General features: G+C 45.3%; 1 protein-coding gene across 2 annotated transcripts in view; it reads left to right on the forward strand.

Annotated features, from left to right (window-relative positions):
• The window catches only part of LZTS1 (leucine zipper tumor suppressor 1), a 51,720-nt gene that overhangs the window by 11,407 nt on the left and 16,323 nt on the right, over positions 1-23,990 (forward strand). The window contains exon 1 of one of the 2 annotated variants that reach the window (XM_079955058.1): positions 5,850-5,940. The exons of the other annotated variant lie outside the window; for it this stretch is intronic. The gene's annotated coding sequence lies outside the window, so the exon portion shown is untranslated. Of the gene's footprint in view, positions 1-5,849; positions 5,941-23,990 lie in introns of those variants that run through there. 2 annotated transcript variants of the gene reach the window in all.

Genomic DNA, 23,990 nt, shown 5'->3' on the forward strand with positions numbered 1-23,990 from the left:
AACTGTCAATGGGCTTGCTTCGTAAGACAAAAAAACCGCTATACGAAGAGCCTCACGGAACGGATTAATTTCGTCTTGCGAGGCAGCACTGTACTTGTTTTGTCTGCTCTGAATTAATGGCCAGTCAATTTCATTGGGTGACTCCAAGTTGTAATATAACTGGCAGGGAGTCAGGAAGTGGGGGGAGGAATTATCCATTTTTTCTAAACCAGGGATGGCCAACTCCCAAGAGACTGCGATCTACTCACAGAGTTAAAAACTGACAGTGATCTACTCCCTTTTGGGGGGTTCAGGTCAAAGTTGATGAGCTTTATTTTAGGAAAGAAAGCGCTGTTTTTTATGGGTTCAGGTCAGAGTTGTTGAGATTTTTGGGGGGAGGAGAAAAGCCCCAGTTTTGGGGGGTGCAGGGCAAAGATGTTGAGCTCTTTTTAAGGGAGCCAAACTTGTTGAGCTTCATTGGGGGGAGCCAGTGATCTACCACAGACGTCCAGTGATCTACCGGTAGATCACAATTTACCTGTTGGACGTCCCTGTTCCAAACCATGCATGCTTTTATTTGAATCAGGAAAGCTGATTTAATCCATGCTGGGCCATTGCTGTTCTTGTGCTGTTTATTTTAAAACATACTGTTATGAAATTGATACTTAAAATTGTTTTAAATTATATTTAATCAGCCATGTTTTGAGATATGTAGATGTATGGATTATAAGCCACTTTGTGAAGACTCTTTCTTTAAAGACCAGTTATGAGCCTGTTAGCGAAACTGAATAAATAAATCTAGGAACAGGGACCGCCTCCTCTTCAGCATAGCAACCATATTTTAATTTATTCTGTGTGGGAAGGGGCATTGGCTACAGACTCCTCTGGGTCTTTTTCACAGTCTTAAATATAGGCAGCGATGTAGGAAGACTATGGAGGTGCTTTAATTATCAGCCTCTTTCTCTGCAAGACAAATCTCTGGTGAGCACCTCTTCATCCCCATGAAATACTGCACAGCCCTTTGCCTGCAAGAGAATTTTTGAAAGGGGAATTGATTTGAGGTCTCACACGGATGCGTGATGGATGCGCTTGGCTGGCTGCCATATCTCATATGCAAGGAGATGGTGTTATAGGTCCTCTAATTCGGCGTGAAAATTGCAGAGCACATTTAGATGTTGTAATTGACATTTACAAGACATTGGTGGTGGCTGCTGCTGCCTCCACTGGTCCAATAGACGCGCTTCTCTGCAATAAACCTGCTTGTACGATGTGCTGTGTTCCATGTTTAACTATAACTATGGCTTACAAGGGAAAGAGTAAAATTAATAACTCTAGCAAATCTTTCTGTGTCAGTTTGCACTTCTGATAAAACTGTTCATTTCATCTTGTAACTGAAGAAAAAAGCACACATTCCATAATGGACTCAGCAAAAGAATAAAGTAATTCTTAAATCTAGCCTTTGAGAGTGGGATCTACAACCTATGGAAAAATTGTTTTCTACCATCTGAAAATTGGCATTGCATTTGGGGATAATATGGGTTTGCAAGGGGAGACAAAGTTCAAGGGTATGGGAAGCTATTCAGTTAAGCTGCCACTGAGAGAACAGCAGAAATTGCTGGCAAATTTTGGAGCCAGGATGCCGGTCTATATGGACTTGTGATCTGAGCCCGCAGGGTTCTTTGCTCAACTTGTTAAGATTGCAATCTTATAGGTTCTTACCAGAGAGTAAGTCCCATGAACACAGCGCTGCAAGACTCAGATTATTTTTAGGAATTGGACTGAACTGTTTCTAGATTTGCAGCTTCCCACCCCACCCCACAAAAACTCTTTTCCTTCTTTACAGCAATGCCCTCTCCCAGATTGTCCCTAGAACAATGGAATACCCTTGAGAGCTATGATGCTATCTGGCTCTTCTTCCCTTCCTGCATTTTTCCTCTGCCTCGCTTGCCCCATCCTTCCTCTGCATGCATCTTCTTCCATTGCCAACCATGCTTGTTCAGAAATCCCTGCAGTGGGCGTTAAGTGCCATGAAACAGGAAAGATATCTGCCAAGGAGGCTCAGATGTAGCCAAGAGCTTTCAGTTATGGACGTGTCAGACACTGTACTCCCACCGGGATTTAGGAATATTTCACACATGGCACTTAAGATACTTTTGTGCCTCTCCCAACCTGCTGTCTGTGAGCATGTGTGAAAGATAGAAATGCCACTTAAATACACAAGTATCAGGTTATTCAGCCTATTGATGGCCATGCTGAAAGGTTCCACTGCAAGCACCCTGCATTTCTCACGTCCCCTGTGAACAGCTGCTAGTCTGCCTTGGGAAGATAATTGTTCTTGAAAGGCAGTTTAAAAATCCATTACACAGTTGAAAGAGAGAATAATTAAATAATGTATTCTCAGATGTGCATTGGAACCACATCTGAGAATCTTTTCCCACCTTGGAGAGTCTCTCTTTAATTACTACTAACAGGCACACACAGCATTCTTATGAAGTGAGACCAGGGACAAGACCTTTTATAGGGTGGCACCAAATTTTTGGAATTGCCTCTCCTGGAAAGTATTCCACTCCCCTTTGCTGGCCAAAGGCTTATTTAATCCAGTCTGCACTTGGTTGATTTTGTCATATTGCGCTTTTATCTGCTGCTCCTCTTATTTTTTCTATTAGTGGCTCAGGTCCTGAATATTGTTGATTGTGAGTTGTAGCCTGTGCTAGTCTTACTCATAATAGACCCTCTGCAATTATTAGGCATGTCTAACTTAGAACTCATTCATTTCAGTGAGTTTACTCTGAGTAGAAGTCAGTTGCATACAGCCCTGCATTTATGGGTTGTTAGTTAGTTAGCTTTTTACTCTTTGTTTTAGAGTACACTGTAATCTGCTTTTTGAAAACCTGGCTTAATAACTCCATTAAATAAATTAGCAACAATAACCACCTTCTTTTTCATGACTCCTCCCCCTCTCCCCCCCCCCATCTCTGCACTATGGCTATTTCCTTCACTGTTCTCCCAACCCTTAACCCCAACCCCAGACATGCAGGTGAACTGTACAGCTCCATTGGCAGAGCTGGCTCAAGACATTTTGCTGCCTGAGGGGCAAGGACAAAGTGGTACACTCTCCCCATTCCATATTCAGAAGCCAACCAGAATGGCAGCTGAATCTTGCTTCAACACTAGTACAGTGGTGCCTCGCAAGACGAAAAGAATCCATAAAAGCAGCTTTTAGCGGCTTAGCGGCTTAGCGGATAAGCGGCTTAGCGGCTTAGAAAAAGGGGGGGGGAAGGAAAAAACCCCCGCAGGAACTCGCAAGACATTTTCGTCTTGCGAAGCAAGCCCATAGGAAATTCTTTTTGCGAAGCACCTCCAAAATGGAAAACCCTTTCGTCTAGCGGGTTTTCTGTCTTGCGAGGCATTCGTCTTGCGGGGCACCACTGTAATGGGTTAGCATCCTTCACTGCATCTTAGTGATGGGTCAAGGGCAGGTCACGAGGCATACAGAGTTCTGTTCTCCAGCAGAGGGGATTGGCTGATTGGCTGATTGGGTCAGCCCTAACCATTGATTCACAAAGGGTGCGTTCAGACGTGATTATGATGCCTGATTAGAATGCTAGTGCCTGTGTCTAATGACCCTTTCACACTGCTATACCTGCAGTATACCAGCTCAGTCGGTAGAGCATGAGACTCTTAATCTTTGGGCAAAAAATTGTGGCATTGCAGGGGGTTGGACTAGATGATCTTCGTGGTCCCTTCCAACCCTACAATTCTATGATTCTCTGTCACACTCTTTTCATTCACACCATGGTGTCTAGTGTGATACAACAACATGCAACATTGGGCAGTGCTTCTGTTGCCCCACAATTCCCCCATGGAAACAGCAAGAAAGAACTCTGTGTTGGCGTGCCACCGCAAATTTCATCACTTTACTCCCACAATTTTGTGGATTAATGGGGTTGCAGATAGATTTCCTGGAAGCATTGACACAGAACTGAGCCCTAAACTTCCACTTGATTTCCAGAAGTGGCTTTTGTAGCTCAAATATAATGCAGAAATTAAAAATTAAGGGAACATTGGGGAAATGGAATACAGTGGTACCTCGGGTTACAGACGCTTCAGGTTACAGACTCCACTAACCCAGAAATCGTACCTCGGGTTAAGAACTTTGCTTCAGGATGAGAACAGAAATCGTGCGACGGCAGCGGGAGGCCCCATTAGTTAAAGTGGTACCTCAGGTTAAGAACAGTTTCAGGTTAAGAATGGACCTCCAGAACGAATTAAGTTTTTAACCCGAGGTGTGGGTTAAACCACAGAGCCTAGGGCTTGCCGATCAGAAGGTCGGCAGTTCGAATCCCCGTGACGGGGTGAGCTCCCGTCGCTCAGTCCCTGCTCCTGCCAACCTAGCAGTTCAAAAGCATGTCAAAGTGCAAGGAAGGTAGGAAGGTAAACGGCATTTCCGTGCGCTGCTCTGGTTCGCCAGAAGCGGCTTAGTCATGCTGGCCACATGACCCGGAAGCTTGCTCCCTCGGCCAATAAAGCGAGATGAGCGCCACAACCCCAGAGTCTGGACTGGACCTAATGGTCAGGGGTCCCTTTACCTTTACCACTGTATACTGCCATGTGAATTGTAATACTTTTATATTTATGTTTTAAAAAACCCCCTGAGAAGTGGCATTAATGAAGCTGGCAAGGGTCTGTTTCCGCTCCCACCCCACCTTGAGCTTGTTGTTTCATTGGAGACTGCAGAGGGAAGGTACTAACTACTAGAAACTGCAGACACGGGCAGGCATGTAAGGCAGATAGGAGAGGTGTTATGGACAGACATCCACCAGCCATAGAATTATGAGATTTCTGCCTTGCGTCCTGGCTGGGATGCATAGCTCAGCAGCACATTCTATCAAATCTTGATTGTTGAAGTCAATGAGTAGTACCAAGGAATCCAAATCAGTATCACACAAAACACAAAAGAGTCATGAAATGAAATGAGGTTGATAAACAACAACATAGAGTAAAATATGATGGGCACCAGCAGCTTAAAACATGTGGTCCTGTCAGAGATTCCAGGGAGTGCTTGGAATCAGTTCCTGGTGGATTTTGTTTACTGCAGCACAGTATTTGGCCACACTGAGAGTGAGAGATGCGTGTCGAGCTGAACGGAGTTGAGAGACGTGCAACTCCTGGCAGATTTTATAAGAAGGGTTCAGTAGAGATTTCACATATGCCACGACCATTAGAACAACCTGGCCACTATAAGGAAATTCTGCCCTTGGTATGTTCATTTTCCACCTCTCCATTTTGATTCTCTGGCCCCATAGCTGCACAAACTTATTATCCCAAAATACAGACATGCTTTTACACTTGTAAGACTGGATGTTTTGCCATCTGTGGTACTTGAGGGTCGATTCCAAAAGATTCCGCCTGAGAAACGTCTTTGCCCCTGTGGAGACGGTAGCACCAAAACAGTGGCACGCGTCCTCCTGTCTTGTACTGTCTACAAAGACCTGAGGAACGAGATCATCACCCCACGTGTATTAAGCACCCCAGGGCGCTCAACCACTGCTACAATGCCCTTTCTTCTATCAGATCAAAATGAGCAGATAACAGCAAAGGTTGCTAGGTTCATAGCTGGGGCAATCAGAAAAAGGGCCACTAACTGACTGCTGATTCAGGACTTTAAATTGTGCTCTTATATCAAATTTCCTTTTCTGCGTATACTGTAATGTTTTACTGTTGCTATGGCTATTAGCAAATGCAAATAAAGTTTTATCTATCTATCCATGCCACGACCAAAGGAGTACAGGAGGACATGAGTCACTGACTCGAGCTCTCCAGAGCTGTAGGGGCACTTGTGCTTGTGGTTTGGGGTATTTGTATATCTTCCCTCCAGGACTGATGGAGGAAGGACATTTAAACATGCCACCAGGAAGGCATACCCCAGCGTCTTCTCCTGCACTGTCTGCCAGGGATATCGTGAGTTTATAAAGTGGCAAGCAGCTTACCTTCCGAAAGGTGAAACTGTGTGTTAACAGAAGATTTCCCACATGATGGTGAAATTGCTCAAATGTGATTTTGAGCTCCAGTCCTATTTTCCTCCTGCGGGGAGGTTCGCTACCTAATTACTTAGAGGTGGGAAGGGAGAAATGGCAACCAATGCCTAGTTTCCATGGCAACCCCCGGGGCTCAGCTACTAACGTCTCCAATCTAAAATTAAACGGCTCTCCCCCCATCCGCCACTGCCACCCCTTCTTAATACTTAAAGCAGGTAATTTGCTGCAATGAGTACCCAGGGGAGCACAGTCAGTGTCACCAACCAGATTGTTAGGTGTGAAGCTTAAGACGCTCTAAATGGTCTTGCTGGATGCTCCCTGCCACAAAGAGTCTATGTAAAATGGGGCCACATGTTCTCCGCTTCTCTGAGAGGAGAGCTGCCCAACGCTTGGGCTACTCTACTTGGTTTCCTTTGGAACTGGAGAGTCGTTTGCATTTGTAATTATTATTTTTTATGAGCAATCGTACAAGCAGGACTTCTGGATAGAAGGCACTCTGATTCCCCCAGAAAGCAACTTCCCAGAGAGGGGAAGGACTCTATAGCTCAGAGGGGGATCACCTGCCTTGCATGCAGGAAGGTCTTGGGTTCAGGTCACAACATCTCCAGGTAGAGCTGGGGAAATCTGCTGTTGGAAACCCTAAAGGGCTACTGCCTGTTATTGTAGACTGGACCAATGGTATGACTTTCAGTGTGTGGTTGTCTGACTCCAGCTAAAAGTTTCCACATCATCTTGCTGATGTTTTCTTTTTTTTTAAAGTCTTCATAAAAATTCATCAGCATTTTAGTGCAAATTCCTCCTAAGATGCACACTTTAGTAAGCAATTTTGCGTGAGAACAATTCATTTTTGTATGTTATTTTCACAAATACATGCATTTGTTTTCCCACACTCCCCTAGTGCACCCGTTATTTGATTGAAGAACCGTGTCACAAAACTGGGAGAAGTGCAAATTTTGAATGCTAGCAGTGTTTTGGTTCTCTTATCATTTCAGGAAGTGCAAATTACTAAGTTACCAAGATTACAAAAACCAAAATTGAATTTCAACCCCCATCCCTACTGTCACACTCTTCTGGCATCTGACTAAGTAAGCTGAATCAAGGGTCATGTCCTGTCTTGCTAAAGGAGCTGCACTGGGCAATTGGTTGCTGCCCTCAGCAAGATAACCTTAAAGACTTGCTTATTGCCACAGAGGAAACACTTGAACAATACAGAAACTTGGAATATGAAAGAGGGTGAGGCATGATGCAGACCTGTCAGTATACAAATGGAACCAAGGGGGAGCGGAACTTGATCTTTCCAACAACGAACCATAGTTTGGAACCAGTATGTATCCCCGTTTAGTTTGCCTTTATGTGGCGTGGCTGACTTGCTTTACACCTGGAACTTAGGGAACTGACTTACACCAGGCCAGCCTATTGATCTGTCTAGTTCAGTATAGTCTACTCTGACCTGAAGCAGCTCTTTGGGGTCTCAGAGGCCGAATGCCTTTCCCAATACTGGCTTCCTGGTCTGCTTTACAGGAGAAGCGAGGGATTGAACCTGAGGCATACTGCATGCTATGGAAATAGTTGCGTTTAAACATATTCCATCCAAAAGAGGGAGAAGCTTTACTTTAACTGATGAAAAGTAAAAGGTAAAGGTAAAAGGACCCCTGGATGGTTAAGTCCAGTCAAAGGCGACTATCGGGTTGCGGCGCTCATCTTGTTTTCAGGCCAAGGGAGCCGGCGTTTGTCCATAGACAGCTTTCTGGGTCATGTGGCCAGCTAAACCGCTTCTGGCGCAATGGAACACCGTGATGGAAACCAGAGTGCATGGAACCGCCGTTCATCTTCCTGCCACAGTGGTACCTATTTATCTGCTTGCACCAGTGTGCTTTCGAACTGCTAGGTTGGCAGAATCTGGGACAGAGCAACGGGAGCTCACCCCTTCACGGGGATTCAAACCGCTGACCTTCTGATCGGCAAGCTCAAGAGGCTCAGTGGTTTAGACCACAGCGCCACCTGCGTCCCATGAAAAGTAGCATTCTCAGGACGCCTGCCACTTCCTGTGAAGTAACCAAACATGGATTCCCAGGCCCCAAAGATCCAACAAACGCTTAAGAGGAAACAAAAGAGGCACAATTAGCGACAACTCAATTGCAGTATTAGTTGCACATCAGCTGGGGAAGTGAGAGGCTCCCTGTAATTAGATACACAGAAATCAACATCCTTCCCTGGCATATTTAGCTTATGGGGGTGTTCCCACTGTGCCACAAAGATGAAGGATGTTCCTGATGTGAGTGGGCCTAATGTTCTAGGGCTGAATCATTCTAGGGACTTAGATTTAGCATTCTGCAGTCTTTCTCATCTCTCTGATCGTGATGAAAGTTGTTGCTTCATCAGACGAAACAGAGAAATATGGGGTCAGCCAATGCAGTGCCCTGCCAATGTGGTTGGGTCATGACACCAATAACCCCCAACCCTGCCATGCTAACAGGAGGGCTGGTGGGAGTTGTGGTTCAAAACATCTGGTGAGCAGCACCAGCTTGGGAAAGTCCAATATAAGTTGGCACGACGCAGGTGGAGAATTGGGCTCAAACTTCAGAAGCAGTTACTGCATTAGTAATCATATCCTAAGGCTGCTCCCTCTAATGTGTTTATTACACATAGAATCATAGAATTGTAGAGTTGGAAGGGACCCCGAGGGTCATCTAGTCCAACCCCCTGCAATGCAAGAATCTCAGCTAAAGCATCCAGGGCAGATGTCATAGGCTATGCTAAACGTTTATCACTGATTTATTTTAACATTGATTATTCATCTAAGTTTATATCCCTGCTATTCAAGGCAGAATACCTTCACAAAACAGCTCACGATATAGCAAATTGAGTATAAATACCTTTTTAAAACATTTTTTAAAAAATCAGTATATATTTTTTATTTAACAGAATTTATGTATACAGTGCTGCCCCGCAAGACGAATGCCTCGCAAGACGAAAAACTCGCTAGACGAAAGGGTTTTCCGTTTTTCGAGGTGCTTCGCAAGACGAATTTCCCTATGGGCTTGCTTCGCAAGACGAAAATGTCTTGCGAGTCTTGTGAGTTTTTTTCCCTTTTCCCCCCTTTTTCTAAGCTGCTAATAGCCGCTAAGCCACTAATAGCGCTAATCCGCTAAGCCACTAATAGGGGTGCTTCGCAAGACGAAAAAACCGCAAGACGAAGAGACTCGCGGAATGGATTAATTTCGTCTTGCGAGGCACCACTGTACTGTCCTGTTTAATTGTGAAAACATCTAAGTGGTTGTTTAAAAATAATAACAAATAATCTTCCAGTTCTGTAACTCGGCATGTGAACATATATGTTAGAGAAGTTTAGCTGAAGGGGGACCCTGATTCAGAGCAGATATTTGGACGGGACCGTCTTTAGAGATATCTTGAAAGAGCTTCCCCATGGTCTGGTTTCGTCCCACTGCAATAGGAAAGTGGCATCAGTCACTGTTCCACAGCTGCAGTCTTATACAGGCAGTGAGAATGTGGCCATCGTATGTGGACCAGGAGTTCTTGACAAGCCAGTTAAGCTCTCCTTGGAGAACCCTGTAACCCATGCCAGGGCTGTGTGACCCAGTTCAGCTTTCTTATTTCTGTACTTGGGCTCCTAGCAGACCCTGTTGGCGTGGAAGGAAAAGGTTGTGGGGAGGAGGGTGTCAGTGCTGATAGACACAGGACCAGGCTGGCTTACTCTTCAGTGAAACTGCGAGGATTGTATCCAAAAGCTAGTTTGACTCAGCATAGACGCATTGAAGTAAGTAAATAGACATAACTGACTTTGGTTCAGTAATTTCAGTGGGTCTACTCTGAGTTAATCTTTAAGGCGGGGATGGGGAATCTCAGGCCTGGGGGCCAAATGCGACACTCTGGATCATAAGTAGGCAAACTAAGACCCAGGGGCCGGATCTGGCCCAATTGCCTTCTATTTTTTTTTAAAAAAATATTTATTACTTTTAAACCTTACAAAAAAAAGAAGAAAAGAAGAAGAAAAGAAAAAGGCAAAAGAAATAAAATACAATATATAAACAATGCACAACACAACATTAACACATTAAACTAAACATAAAAAAATTAAAAAACATACATCATACCGTTTCAATGCCCTATCTTTCATTCCCTCGTTTCATCAACCTCCTCTCACCTCCCTTTTTGTATTCCAGTTCTATTAATCATTTCAGCAATTCCTTTCCCTCTTTCTCTATTTTCTGTCATATAATTATCTTAACTTATTTTAACCTTATCTTCCATTAATACCTTAATACATATTTATACTTAACTCCTTATAACATTTCTACTAAAGCCATATAATTTCATTCCAACATTTTTCTAACACTCATTACTTTTACAATATTTCTATAAATAAACTTTAAACTTTTTCCAATCTTCTTCCACCGTCTCTTCTCCCTGGTCTCGGATTCTGCCAGTCCTTTCCGTCTATTCCATATGGTCCATCAACCTGGTGATCTTCTGTCCGAGGCTCTTAACTCTTTTCCAAGTCCCTTCTGCAGATCTTCTTCATATTTATACATGCACTTTACTTTGTCTTCTGTTGATCTTGTTCTTAATTTCCTTCCTTTAATGCCGAGGAGTAGATCTCGGGGAGGCTCCAACCCAGCAATGTTTTTATTCCTTCTCAACAGGTCAGCCAAATCTCCATAGTTAGCACTAAAGTCCAAAAGATGTTTCAGGACGTGTTTCAAAATCCCTCCAAAACTGAAAGTCCCCACAACTCCAATCTCCTCCTGGCCCAAGTCCAAATCCCAAAGGTCAGTACATCCCTGCATGAGGGAATCTTTTACTCATTTTTAAACGCAGAAGGAAACAATGGAAACAATGGAAACAATATATTTCTCTTATTTAGCTATCTGTCCACATACGTTTTATTCACAGTCAATGAACTTTCCCAAAACGTCAGTCTTACTAGCAGCCCATTTCCAGGTTCGAAGCGGTGGTAATTTATCTTTCTTCGCTCTCTCTCCTGCAGGCTTACACGATCCAAAATTTCCCCCCTCTTCTCCTGCTTCCAAGGGGGGGTTTAATAATTTTAACCCATGGAGGTTTAATCCTTTACAGAATACTTTCCGAGACTTTAGCTTGCAGCCTCTTTGCTTCAGTCTATTTACAAAAGGGGAAGGCGGACTTCCTGTTTTAAACCTCCCCAAATTAAGACGTTTAAAAATCCAATTTTCTGTTCTACTCATGGGTAGTTGTTTTAAGATCAAATTGTCCACAGGAAAAAGTCAGCGCTCTCCGACAACAGCTATGCGGCTTCACTCCGTGAAAGAAGCAGTCAATTCGAAGCACCGCGCCGCTCACCCCACGTCGCTCCGGATCCCCGAAACCGGGTTTCCCCGCGAGTAGGGGAGGCGCAAAAGGTGCCAGCCGAATCCCACGTTCACAGGCTTCTCCCGCCTGTGATTTTTGGTGGGTCCCCACCTTCACCGTGGCGGCCAGACCCTAATTTCCACGAAGCAAATTCCTCCCGATCAGAGGAATTCAGCCATTGCTGGAGGCACCAAACTGGAAGTCCCCCAATTGCCTTCTAAATCTGGTTGATTTGTGGGGCCTGTCTGGTGTTTTTACACAAGTAGAATGTGTGCTTTTATTTAAAATACATCTCTGGGTTATTTGTGGGGCATAGGAATTCGTTCATTACCCCCGCCCAAAAAAATATAGTCCGGCCCCCCAGAAGGTCTGATGGAAAGTGGACTGGCCCCCTGCTGAAAAGGTTTGCTGACCCATGTCTAGATCTCTCGACCTTTCCTCAGGCCACATCCCTTACTGATTCTGCCCTAAATATTAGGATCTCGCTCTCAATCTCTCAATCTGTCTCTGTCTCAGCATAGACTGAGCCCTTCATGATTTCGAAATGATTTCGCAAAGTTTTTTGCAGATAAAATCGCTCAGGTTCGGGAAGACGTAGACTCCACCGTGGGAGCAGGGCCAGGGCGGGAGAGTGCTAGAGTTTTGTCTAGTCAAGTTGTGTGGGATCAATTCCAATATGTTACCTCCGAGGATGTGGACAGGCTGCTTGGACGAGTGAAGCCAACCACCTCTCTCCTGGATCCTTGCCCATCCTGGCTTATAAAAGCTAGCCAGGAAGGACTGGGCGATGGGCTTCGTGGGGTGGTGAATGCTTCCCACCGTGAGGGAGCCTTCCCAGACCCGCTGAAAGAGGCGGTTATTAAACCGCTTCTTAAAAAACCATCTTTAGATGTGGCCACAATGGCCAATTATCGCCCAGTCTCAAATCTTCCATTCTTGGGCAAGGTGATTGAGCGAGTGGTTGCTGAACAACTCCAGGCACTCCTGGAAGAAGTGGACCATTTGGATCCCTTCCAGTCGGGATTCAGGCCTCATCATGGGACTGAAACTGCCTTGGTTGCACTGGTTGATGATCTCCGGCGGGCTAGGGACAAAGGTGAGAGCTGTTTCCTAGTTCTGCTGGATCTCTCAGCTGCGTTTGATACCATCGACCATAACATCCTTCTGGACCGTCTTGAGGGGCTGGGAGCTGGGGGCACTGTCATACAGTGGTTCCGCTCCTTCCTCCTGGGCAGTGTTCAGAAAGTGGTGGTGGGAGATGAGTGTTCAGACCCCTGGGCTCTCACTTGTGGGGTGCCTCAGGGTTCTCTCCCCCATGCTTTTCAACATTTACATGCAGCCACTGGGAGAGATCATCAGGAGGTTTGGGCTGGGTGTTCATCAGTATGCGGATGATACCCAGCTCTACCTCTCTTTTAAATCAGAACCAGTGAAGGCAGTGAAGGTCCTGTGTGAGTGTTTGGAGGCGGTGGGAGGATGGATGGCAGCTAACAGATTGAGGTTGAATCCTGACAAGACAGAAGTACTGTTTTTGGGGGACAGGAGGAGGGCAGTGTGGAGGATTCCCTGGTCCTGAATGGGGTAACTGTGCCCCTGAAGGACCAGGTGCGCAGCCTGGGAGTCATTTTGGACTCACAGCTGTCCATGGAGGCACAGGTCAAATTTGTATCCAGGGCAGCTGTTTACCAGCTCCATCTGATATGTAGGCTGAGACCCTATCTGCCTGCAGACTGTCTCACCAGAGTGGTGCATGCTCTGGTTATCTCCTGCTTGGACTACTGCAATGCGCTCTATGTGGGGCAACCTTTGAAGGTGACCCAGAAACTACAACTAATCCAGAACGTGGCAGCTAGACTGGTGACTGGGAGTGGCCGCCGAGACCATATAACACCGGTCTTGAAAGACCTACATTGGCTCCCAGTATGTTTCCGAGCACAATTCAGAGTGTTGGTGCTGACCTTTAAAGCCCTAAACTGCCTCCGTCCAGTATATCTGAAGGAGCGTCTCCTCCCCCATCGTTCTGCCCGGACACTGAGGTCCAGCTCCGAGGGCCTTCTGGCGGTTCCCTCACTGCGAGAGGCCAAGTTACAGGGAACCAGGCAGAGGGCCTTCTCGGTAGTGGCGCCCGCCCTGTGGAACGCCCTCCCATCAGATGTCAAAGCGATAAACAACTACCTGACATTCAGAAGACATCTGAAGGCAGCCCTGTTCAGGGACGTTTTTAATATGTGACATTTTAGTGTATTTTTCGTCTTTGTTGGAAGCCGCCCAGAGTGGCTGGGGAAACCCAGCCAGATGGGCGGCATACAAATAATAAATTATTATTATTATTATTATTATTATTATTATTATTATTATTTAAACTGGAAGTTGAGCGAAGCAGGATGCCGGAGTAGGGAAAACTCTGACTTCGTATTAAAGCCGTAATGTCTGCATTGGTCAGATATCCATGTCTGTTGTATAGTTTTAGGAGGGACATGGCTCTGGGTGCTGTAACTGAGGAGTGCCTGCACTTCAGAATTGTTCCACTGAGTTTGTAAACTGTGTGTGCAGATTGCCACAGGTGTCGTCTTCAAAACTGCATTCTCTCTTGCATGTGAGAGTGAGGAGGGAAAGCGTTTGCTAAAACGGTGCCTACCATCTGTAGCCTTCATGAGATGCTTAGCCTGTGTACACACCATCCATTTAAAACACATTACTCCCCCCCCCCCAAAGAATCCTGGGGACTATGGTTACCGCTGCAAAACTACAGTTGCCAATACCTTTAACAAACTATAGTTTCTAGGATTCTTCGGTGGAAGTCATTACTTTCAATATTTGGTGTGTGCACAACCTTCTGTTAAAAATAACATACAAACTTTGGGGCGGGGGAATGCTGCCCAGTTAATTGGGGGTGCCTTTTGGTCTTGGATTTATTCTTTTAAACCCCATGTTTGTTTGCATATCTTACTATAAAGACTTCTCATTCAATGGATGGAAATAAAATGCTGGTACTCTGCAGCAGTTGTGTCAATTCCTAGCTCTGATCCTCAATGTCAGATCCATTCCTTGCTTTGATAATGAGGCCGCCAGTGGGCGTGGATTCTCCCAAATGCTCTTCATTGAACTAACATGAAATACAATGAACTCCCAGCCTCTTTGAGCAGCTGTAAGATGCAATTCAGTCTGAAGTGTTCTCTCTCACTTAATGACAGATTGCGGTGGTGCGTGTGGGTGTTTGTGCGGGTGTGCTTTGTGAATTCCCAACTGAATGCCCTCGCTGCCCACAATCAAAATAATCCCAAGCGAATGTCAGCAAAATGAATGAGGCTGATGAATTAGAGTGAATGAGTGTCTTGTAATGGGGGCTCTTCATCCACTCTGACAGACAATTAAGCACCCGCTCACTTAATGGGGGCCTGTTTAAATTCATTTCCCACAATGAAAATGGAGGGCAGAGGAGAAGAGAGGATCTGCAGTTCCCTCTATTGGGATGAGGGTCACTGGCATCTGTGGAATTGCCTGAGGTGCCCAAACTTTTTTCAAAGAGGGCTGGATTTGAGGAAGTGAACATGCATGAGGGCTGACCAAAGAAGTTGTTTGCCTTTTTTTAGGATTTAAGTTGTTGAGCTTTTTACAATTTTACCCCAAAGTTACGGAGCTTTTTTAAAGATTGAAGCTGTTGAGTTTTTTTAGGATTTCCCCCCCAGGAGATAGATGCCACAGGGGCCAGATTAAACCGACCAGTGGGCCGGATTAGGCTCCCGAAGCGGACTTTGGACATGCCTGGACTCTAGGCTCATCAAGACCATATAACACTGGTCTTGAAAAACCTACACTGGCTCCCAGTGCGTTTCCGAGCACAATTCAAAGTGTTGGTGCTGACCTTTATAGCCCTAAATGGCTTCGGTCCTGTATACCTGAAGTTCAGTTTGATTTATTACGGCCATTGGCCCATATCGAAAACAATACATCAAAATTTATCCATAAACAATACAATTTAAACAGTTAAAATCCAAGTTAAAACACCCATATAAAACCAATTTTACTTCAATTAAGTAAACACTATACACAATAAGCTCCCGCTATGTAAACCGAAATTCAAATCCCTCGGATTTTGGGAGATATGCGTCTTAGTTCTGGCACTTATTGATGGTTCTTAAGTTTAGCTAAGCTGTCAGAGTCATACAGTGATCCATTTCTCCTCTTTTGAAATAAGACATTAATCAGGTATCTAGCGACTGCAAGGGATCTACTTGTGTCTTCGTCGTTTAATAAGTATATTATTTGGGCTTCCTGAGGTCTGTCAGCAATTCTCGATAAATATGGGGCCAGAAACTTGGACCGTAAAGCCGAATGTAATGGACAACAGAAGATTATATGATATAACGATTCTATAGATCCACTTTTACAGTCACAGAGGAGTGAGATCTGTCCGTTGGAGAGTCTGTTACCCAACACATTTGATGGGAAAACATTGAATCTAGCCTTTATAAAGGCGTACCTGTGCATCACCACAGATAAGGTAGTTAAATAAGATGGAAGTTTCGTTGGAGGTGTTAAGCCAAGGTTTATCGGCGAACAGGTGCCACCACCTGTCGCAATATTAAATTGTAAATCCATCTCCTCTAATTTGTGAGTTATAATTCTCTTGGCAGAGATTAAATCCAATTTTAGTAGTTCAGATGGAGATAATCCTAAGGACACAAGTTTCCCATGTATTATTTTTGCCCAAGGGCTAGGGAAGTCATCTCTCCAGAGACACTGTATCAAGTGGAGATTTGGAAGTTTATGCCATAATGCCAACCAGTAACAGAGGATGCATTTCCATAATGTGGTTTCTAGAGATGTAACATTTAGTTCGAGTCGTATAGCAGTATTGCTTACACACCTGGGTAATTTTAGCAACCTTCTTAGAAGCTGGTTTTGGATTACCTCCAATTGGGTTAGATTAACAAAAGACCCCCATATTGGAATTGCATATGCTATTGTTGCAATCACCTTTGCCTTGAAAACTTTTAACACTGATGGAATATGGAAAGCCCCATCTGAAAAGAAAAAACGCAGTAGCGCAAAGGAAAGGGCTTTAGCTCTATTTAATACATATGCAAGATGGACCTTCCAGCCCATGTTGTGTTGGAGAAGGACTCCCAAGTATTGAAATTTAAAGACTTGGTCAATGGCTTTTCTGTCTATTCTCCAATTATAGGTTTTTCGACTCTTTGTGAAAATTAGGACTTTGGACTTGGCATGATTAATTGTAAGAAAATTTGATTTGCAGTAAACATTGAAAATTTTTAATGCCCTCCTAAGGCCAACTCTTGAAAAAGATAGGATCACTGCGTCGTCTGCGTAGAGTAGAAGGGGGCAACGATATTGGGCAAGACGAGGGGCGTGGATCGTTTCTTGAGAATCTATCAGAGGCGCCCTCATATCACTTATAAATAGATTAAAAAGGGTCGGCGCAAGGATACATCCTTGACGAACACCTCTATTGATGGTTACTGAATTTGAGAGGTCGCCGGCCGGAGTGATTCTCACCCTGGCGGCCGAGCCGTCATGCAATTTAGTTATTAGCCACAAAAGTCTTTTGTCTATTCCCCATCGTGCTAATTTTCCCCAAAGTAATCCTCTGGGGATGCTGTCAAAAGCGGCCTTTAAATCAATAAAGGCCGCACAAAGTTGGCCTCTATTTGGGGCGGAATATTTCCGGGCAAGGTGGTATAAAACTAAGACATGATCAACCGCTGACTGATTCGGTCTAAAACCAGCCTGTTCAGGCCCAATCAGGTTATTCTCTTCGGCCCATTTAGTAAGCTTAGTTAACAAGAACCGTGCATATATTTTCCCAATTATTGACAATAAACTAATATTCCTGTAATTTCCCGGGTCATCTGTCGAGCCCTTTTTATGAATTGGAATAATAATCGCATCCTTCCATATTCTTGGAACCTCCCCACTGTTGTTTACGGCATCAAAAGTAACGGCCAGGATTTTCGCCCACCAGTCTGCATGAAGTTTTATAGCTTCCGCCGGGACTAGGTCAGGACCTGTATACCTGAAGGAGCGTCTCCACCTCCATCGTTCTGCCCGGACACTGAGGTCCAGCTCCAAGGGCCTTCTGGCAGTTCCCTCACTATGAGAAGCCAAGTTACAGGGAACCAGGCAGAGGGCCTTCTCTGTAGTGGCACCCACCCTGTGGAATGCCCTCCCACCAGATGTCAAAGAGAAAAATAACTACCAAACTCTTAGAAGACATCAAAGGCAGCCCTGTTTAGGGAAACTTTTAATGTTTAATAGGTTATTGTATTTTAGTGTTCTGTTGGAAGCCGCCCAGAGTGGGTGAGGTATAAATAAATAGATAAATAAATAAATAAAAATATTTCTTCTCCTGGAACAGGCATCTCATGGGTTGTAAACAAATGCAGTCCTAGAACTCAGGGCCGTTCAGTGAAGCTGAATGTTGGAAGATCCTGGGCAGAAAAAAAACAAATCACTTCTTCACACAGGACATGGCCAAACTATGGAATTTGCCCCCATAATAATTCTTTCTTTAGTTATTTCTGAATGTTAAGAGGATTTACAAGCATATCACAAAACAGCTACAAATCTGTTTTAAAAGCAATGCAAAACAAAACAAAACCAGCTGAAGATAGGTGTTCACTTTGTATCATTTTTAAACCTAAGACATAGGTTTCCTGCTGGAAAAGATTGCCAAAACAAAGACATAATCAGTTCTTTCCATGAAGTACGACTAGTGGTTGCCTGCCTTATCTCAGTGGAACAGGGGCAGCCATACCGAATAGTACTGTGAAGCAGGCTTCTGATATTTTGGGGACTTGAAGGAGAAACTCCAAGTTTCTCCAGTTTCCTCAAAAAATGCATTTTGTACATCCATTTCACTATTTATATGCATTGTTATGCCTGCTTTACCCTAGTATGTTTACTTTAGAGTGTATTGCTTGGCTGTAGAACTGCGCTGCAAAATTCAGAGAAGTGTGAATGTTTCAGTCTGCATATTATTTCAGAGAGTGTGAGTTAGGCACATGCAAACCATTTCCCCCTCCTCCCTAGAGGCAGCGTTCTGATATTTGTGCTTGAGCACAGAAATGAGCAGTGTGGCTTTCGGTGACCTTCTAACAAGCCCTGCATATGGCCTATTATCCTCCCCCTCCCCCTTTGCATTGATTAATTTCATTAACCGGCTCTTGAATATCCAGTTAAGGGTCATCCAGCTGGAGGCGAGTGCAGCTCTTGCCTCTCAGCATAGAGAATATGTTCCAGGCCCTGGCCCTTTTATTACAACCAGCTCTCTGCTCCCTAATATATATGCAAGGCCAGGTGCTCTTGGCTGCTAGGGACTCCATATGCTCACACCAGCACACTCTGTACCCACCAGGCTGGGCAGATAAAATCTCAGCGGTCTTCAAATCCCATTCTGGCACTTGCACACCGACACGTGTCCACACACCCCAATTTGCATCATAAAGGGTTAGCTCTTCGCTTGCTTCTTTCCCCTTCCCCGGGCCACTGTATCATAATGGGCTGTCAATACGGCAGGGCTGACGGCTGGGCAATCTCTTTGGCAGCTGGGACAAAGGCTTCTGTCATGCCCCAGCTGACAGGGAATAAGAAGAAGATAAGCCCGATCCCATTTTTATTTAATTGTCTTTAACCCTCTGAATCAGGCTAGGCTGGGGCCAGACAATGAGACAACTTAGTTCTGCTCTCTTAGAAAAGGCAAGAGGCGGAGAACGATCTCCATCCAGGGCTTGGAAATATTTGATGGAAATAGCATGGTCTGTGGACCATGGGCATTGCTAGGTTTGTTTTCTTTTATTTAAAAGCATTTGCGGACTGCTAAGTATTTTAAAAATCTCTTTAAGAGGTATAGTAAATTTAAAGGGACCCTAGACCATTAGGTCCAGTCGTGGCCGACTCTGGGGTTGCGGCGCTCATCTCGCTTTATTGGCCGAGAGAGCCAGCGTACAGTTTCCGGGTCATGTGGCCAGCATGACTAAGCCACTTCTGGTGAACCAGAGCAGCGCACGGAAACGCCGTTTACCTTCCTGTCGGAGCAGTACCTATTTATCTACTTACACTTACACTTTGACATGCTTTCGAACTGCTAGGTTGGCAGGAGCAGGGACTGTGAAACGGGAGTTCACCCTATCGCGGGGATTCGAACCGCTGACCTTCTGATCGGCAAGTCCTAGGCTTTGTGGTTCAACCCACAGCGCCACCCATGTCCCTTCAAGCACATAAAAGAGATTGTTAAAAGACATAAGAGCCCTGCTGGAACATGCCAAAGGATCTTTCAGTCCAGGATCCTGTTTGCACAGCCAACCAGATGCCTCTAGGAAGCCCGCAAACTGAATCTGAGTGCAAAAGCATTCTCCCCAGTGTTAGAAATTAGCCAGGTGCTGGGTGCATTTTGCGAATGGCGCACGTCCTGTTGTGACCATGTGGAGATCTCTGGATGCCAGGCTGGTGACCGGCATCTCCACCTGACTGACATCTCCAGCTTTCTTAAGCAGTAAGCAGAAGAGCTTGTTCACTGCATTTATTTTCCTCCAAGGAGTACGTGGTTCAACCCCACCCCCCAGTTAATCCCAACAGTGACCCTGTGAGGTACGTTAGGAGGCTGGGACTGACTCCAAAGTCACCCAGTGAGCTTCAGGACTGATTGGAGATTTGAACCCTGATCTCCCATCTCCTATTGCGGCGCTCTAACCACTACAGCATACTGGCTTCCTAGAGTACTTCCTCATGGGACAGCTCTATAAATTAAGTAAGTACTGTAAATACAGGGACGCAGGTGGCGCTTTGGTCTAAACCACAGAGTCTTGGGCTTGCCGATTAGAAGGTCGGCAGTTCGAATCTCCATGACGGGGTGAGCTCCCATTGCTCAGTCCCTGCTCCTGCCAACCTAGCAGTTTGAAAGCACGTCAAAGTGCAAGTAGATAAATAGGTACCACTTTGGCTGGAAGGTAAACGGCGTTTCCGTGCGCTTCTCTGGTTTGCCAGAAGCGGCTTAGTCATGCTGGCCGCATGACTTGGAAGCTGTACGACGGTTCCCTCGGCCAATAAAGCGAGATGAGCACCGCAACCCCAGAGTCATTCAAAACTGGACCTAATGGTTAGGGGTCCCTTTACCTTTACTGTAAATAGTAAGTAAAGGTAAAGGTACCCCTGCCCGTACGGGCCAGTCTTGACAGACTCTGGGGTTGTGCGCTCATCTCACTCTAGAGGCCGGGAGCCAGCGCTGTCCGCAGACACTTCCGGGTCACGTGGCCAGCGTGACGAAGCTGCTCTGGTGAACCGGCACCAGCGCAGCGCATGGAAACGCCGTTTACCTTCCCGCTATAAAGCGGTACCTATTTATCTACTTGCACCCGGGGGTGCTTTCGAACTGCTAGGTGGGCAGGAGCTGGGACCGAAGGACGGGAGCTCACCCCGCCACGGGGATTCGAACCACCGACCATGCGATCAGCAAGTCCTAGGCGCTGAGGTTTTACCCACAGCGCCACCCGCGACCCTACTGTAAATACATATGGGGAATAAATATGGGGAAAGCAAAATGCTACTCAAAGAAGGACATTTTCCTTAAAGCTTGAATTTGTTTTATTCTGGATTGTTTTATTTGATTTAATGTGTTGCAAACCATTTTGAGATTTTTTTCCCATTGAAATATAAAGTGGTCTAGAAATGAATAATGAAAACAACAGTGAATGTTACTGCAAAAAAAGGCACCTGGACATTCAGTTTTGACGACCATAACCTGGATTTAAGGTGCCGTTTGGCGATTAGCATAGATACCTGAGTTTCTAATGCAGGTACTCCCTGCCTGTGAGGTAGGTATTCAGGTATTCAGAGGTATTCAGGTATTCAGAGGCAAACATAGCCATCTAGTAGCCATTGACAGCCACCCCAGGGGGTGCATGTTTTCATGCTTGCATGCCTTGGGCGCAGTGATCCTTGGTGTGAGCATGTCATCTGTCAAATGCTGGATCCAAAGTAAAGTCTACTAGAGCCAATGTCTTGATTAAGAATGACACATGGGAAATAGGCATCCTTGGGTACCTGCTGAGGCCACCTCCACTGCTGCCCTTGCTGTTACTACTTTTTCACCTGCCCTCTACAAGGGCCAGAGTGCCTTCCATCAGCTTCGGTTGGTGGCCCAGCCACGCCCCTATCTAGACAGGGATAGCCTAACTTCTGTTGTCTATTCTCTGGTAACCTCAAGGTTAGATTACTTCAATGAGTTATATGTAGGGCTGCCTCTGAAGATGGCTCAGAAACTTCAGCTAGTGCAGAATTCAGCAACCAGGTCCAACTGCATTGGCTACCAATTAGTTTCTGGGCCCAATTCAAAGTGCTGGTTTTGACCTATAAAGCTTTAAACGGCTCAGGGCCGCAATACCTCAAGGACTACCGCTTTCCATATGAACCTCCCCAGACCCTGAGATCATCTTCTGACGCCACCCTTTGTGTGCCTCCTCCTTGAGAGGTCTGGAGGGTGGCAAAACGAGAATGGGCCTTCTCTGCAGTGACTCCCTGTCTGTGGAATGCTCTCCCCAGGGAAGTTCGCTTGGTGCCTTCATTATACATCTTTAGGTACCAGGCAAAAACGTTCCTTTTTAACCAGGCTTTTGGCTGATCTGATTTACATCCTATTCCCTTTTAAAATGTGGGTGGTGTTTTTTTTTTGGGGGGGGGAGAGTTATTGGGTTGTTGTTTTTATTTTGATTATGTATTTTGTGGTTTTATATTTTGATTTTCTTCTGTGGACCACCCTGAGACCTCTGGGTATAGGCAGTATATAAATTAAAATGATGATGATGATGATGATGATGGTGATGATGGTGATGATGGTGATGTAAGCAGCGAACTTCAATGTCTAAAATCCCTGGTAGAGGAGAAGGATTGTGAGATCATGTTAAGGGTAGCCAAATTCTGTGCAATTGCCATAAAACTTAGGGAACAAGCTGTGCTATCATAATGATTAAGGCCTTAAATGATAATTTTAGGTTATATGTTAGTGACTCAGTTTTAATTTATATATATTTTAACTGTTGCTATATCTGTATTGTCCCTGTTATACCTAATTGCAAATTCAAATGTATCCCTATCGTGTTTTATGACTTCCTTGATATTGTATGTGGGCTGGAACTGGTCTGTGACTCAAATAATAATAAATTAAAAAAATCAATAATGTAAGCAGTGAGGAGATGGACACCCCATCTTCTACTTTCTTTGTGCTCTGCCTACTTGGGTGGCTTGGACCCAGAGGGAGATTATGAGTGTTGCCTTGGAGAGCCTTTTGGCACATCCACCTGAGTATTGTGTACACTGGCTGGCCTTAGCATTCCAGGATTTCAGGTAGAGAGCCTCTCCCCTTTCCTAAACAGGAAGCCCACCTAGGGACTTCTCAGAACCTGAAGCCATCACTGTGCATTCTAGTGAACGACTACAGCTTTAAGGAAAGGGCTGCAGATCAGCAGTAGAGCATCTTCTTTTGCATGCAGGAGGTCCCAAGTTATGTCCTTGGCATGTGAAGGTAGCGCCTGCCTGAAACCTTGACAGTTTGTGTTGACCGGGGCCAACCTGCTGACTGCAGGACGAAAGCGCTGGGAAGGGCCACAGTTCAGTGGCAGAGCATCTGTCCTGCAAAGAGGAGGTCCTAGGTTCAATCCCTGCGGTATTCTCCAGCTGGGGGTTGGGAAAGACTCCTGCCTGCAATCCTGGAGAGCCATTGCCAGATAATACTGAGCTCGATGGACCAATGGTCTGACATAATGCAGCTTCCTTGCAGTGCTGGTTAGGCTTGGTGGAAGTTTGGCACATTAGCTACCCCTAGTGTAGAAGAAGAAGAAAACTGAATTGGATGGACCAGCTGTCTTGAGGCAGCCTCCTCTATTCCTCTGTCAACATGTTAAGAGACAGTTGTGAGGAGCAGAGAAGTGGGGAGGTGGCGAACAAAAAAAATCTACGACCAGAACCAAGTCCAAAAGTGAGCAAGCAGGAGGGGTCTCTGTTCTGCTGTTTCCTCTTCCCGATGATATTTTTCTGCCATCAGTTACAGCCGCCCTTTCCAGCTTCCTCTGCAAACTTTATCCTCCCCACACAGACTTCTGCAGCTGCAACAGGCCTACAAGACATATATATATATATATATATATATATATATATATATATATATATGTATTTGGGTGGGATGCTGGCAGCAGGGTGGGGGACAGTGGTGGAAGGAAAGGGGGGGGCGGATTTTCTTTTATACTGCCATTTTGTCTACATTCCAAAGTTGTGTGGGGGGAGAGAGAAAGCAGAAACAAGGCTCAGTCCCTGCCAGGTGATGAAGACAGCCTCCCAAACGCCCACAGTATGTAGAGCAGAAAAGCTTTTAGTGATTTTTAGTGAGCAGCAGCGTTTGGAGCAGCTTCTGTTCCATCTCCCTGCTGCAATGAATCAGCCTCCAAAACATGCCCCCCCTTTCCACCCCCTCCCCTTCTGCAACGCACCTGGATAGAGGTCATTTTGATTCTGTGCTGATTTTGACCCACCTGCAACTCTGCTCCACCCTCCTTAACCTTTAGGTGTGCACCAGGAAAGCATTTCCTTCTTTCCCTCACCAGTTGAGAGGCA

This window comes from Podarcis cretensis (genome assembly GCF_951804945.1).
Source record: "Podarcis cretensis genome assembly, chromosome: 15".
NCBI lineage: Eukaryota > Metazoa > Chordata > Lepidosauria > Squamata > Lacertidae > Podarcis > Podarcis cretensis.